Here is a 2,355-nt window from a genome sequence, read left to right as displayed (position 1 = left end):
TTTTTTTTTTTTTTTTTTTTTTGAGACAGAGTCTCATTCTGTTGCCCAAGCTGGAGTGCAATGGTGAGATGTCGGCTCACAACAACCTCCGCCTCCCAGGTTCAACTGATTCTCATGCCTCATGCTCCCAAATAGCTGGGACTATAGGCATGTACCACCATGCCCAGCTAATTTTTGTATTTTTAGTAGAGACGGGGTTTTGCCACGTTGGCCAGGCTGATCTCGACCTCCTGACCTCAACTGATCCACCCACCTCGGCAGCCAAAAGTGCTGGGATTACAGGTGTGAGCCACTGCACTCCCCTACCGCTTTTTTTGAAAACTTCTTGAACCAACTAGGATCTATTCAGCTAGACTGTTGGATAGATGTGTTGAGAACAGACAACCTTAAAACGTTACTAGTCCTAGAGAGAAAGCAGACCGGGAGTGGTGGGCGGCTCATGCCTGTAATCCCAGCACTTTGGGAAGCCAAGGTGGGCAGATCACATGAAGGCAGGAGTTCAAGACCAGCCTGGCCAACATGGAGAAACCCATCTACCAAAACACAAAATTAGCCAGGCATGGTGGTGCGCTCCTGTAATCCCAGCTGCTTGGGAGGCTGAGGCAGGAGAATCACATGAACCCAGGAGGCGGAGACTATGCCACTGCACTCCAGCCTGGGCAAAAGAGCAAAACTCTGTCTCAAAGAAAAAAAAAAGAAAAGAAAATTAGCTAGGAAGTATTCCATTCTCTTTAATTTTCTGAAAATGTTTATATAGAATTAAAATTATTTCATTATTAAATATTTGGTAGAATTCAATAGTAAGGTCACCTGAAATGTTCTTTTTTGCGAAGGTTTCTAACTACACATTCAATTTATTTTGGAGATACATGACTATTATTAATAGCTTTATCTACTTATTCTTTGTTTTTTTTTTTGTTTTTTGTTTGAGATGGAGATTTGCTCTGTCACACAGGCTGGAGTGCAGTGGCGCGATCTCGGCTCACCGCAACCTCCACCTCCCAGGTCCAGGCAATTCTCCTGCCTCAGCCTCCCCAGTAGCTGGGGCTGTAGATGCAAACCGCCACGCCTGGCTAATTTTTGTATTTTTAGTAGAGGCGAGGTTTCACCATGTTGGCCAGGCTGATCTTGAACTCCCGCCTCAGCATCCCAAAGTGCTGGGATTACAGGCATGAGCCACTGTGCCTGGCTAGCTTTATCTATTTGTCCTTTTTTATTCTTTGTTTTTTGTTTTGTTTTGAGACACAGTCTCACTCTGTCACTCAGGCTGGAGTACAATGGCACAATCTTGGCTCACTGCAACCTTTCCAGGTTCCAGCAATTCTCCTGCGTCAGCTTCCCAAGTCGCTGGGATTAAAGGCACCTGCTACCACGCCCAGTTAATTTTTAGTGTTCTTAGTCGTGACAGGGTTTTGCCGTGTTGGCCAGGCTGGTCTCAAACTCCTGACCTCAGGTAATCCACCCGCGTCAGCCTCCCAAAGTGCCAGGATTACAGATGTAAGCCACCTTGCCAGCCATCTTTTTGTTTTTTTTGGAGATGGAATCTCACTTGGTTGCCCAAATTAAAATGCAGTGGTGCAATCACGGCTCCCTGCAGTGTCGACCTCCCAGGCTCAAGCATTTTTCCCACCTCAGCCTCCTGAGTAGCTAGGACTACAGGCAGGAATCACCATGCTTGGCTAATTTTTCAAAAAAGTTTTTGTAGAGACGGGGTCTTGCTATGTTGCCCACGCTGGTCTTGAGCTCCTCGCCTACAAGTGATCCTCTTGCCTCAGCCTCCCAAAGTGCTAGGATGACAGGTATGAGCCACTGCACCTAGCCCACTTATCATTGTTTTTGTGGCAAGATATTTTCAACTTACTCTCCTAGACATTTTGAAATATACAATAAATTATTATTAAGTATAGTCACTATGCTGTGCAATAAATCTCAAAATTGTATTCCTCCTGTTTAACTGTAACTTTGTACCCTGAGACCAACATCTTCATCTCCCCATTCTCTCCCCACCCGCACCCCCTTATTCCCCAGCCTCTGGGGAATTTTTAGTAGAGACGGGGTTTCTCCATGTTGGTCAGGCTGGTCTCGAACTTCCTACCTCAGGTATCTGCCCACCTTGGCCTCCCGAAGTGCTGGGATTACAGGCATGAGCCACTGCGCCTGGCCAATATTGAGCATTTTTATGAACCTGTTGATCATTTGTATGCCATCTTTTGATAAAATTTTTTTTTTTTTTTTTTTTTTTTTTAGTCAGGGTGTCAGGCTGCCAAGCTGTTGCCCAGACTGTACTGCAGTGCTGCAATCATGGCTCACTGCAACCTCTTTTTTTTTTTTTTTTTTTTTTTGTGGCGGAGTCTC

Source organism: Rhinopithecus bieti, unplaced genomic scaffold (assembly GCF_001698545.2).
Source record: "Rhinopithecus bieti isolate Rb0 unplaced genomic scaffold, ASM169854v2 scaffold_50793, whole genome shotgun sequence".
NCBI lineage: Eukaryota > Metazoa > Chordata > Mammalia > Primates > Cercopithecidae > Rhinopithecus > Rhinopithecus bieti.
Note: the sequence above shows the minus strand (reverse complement) of the source record.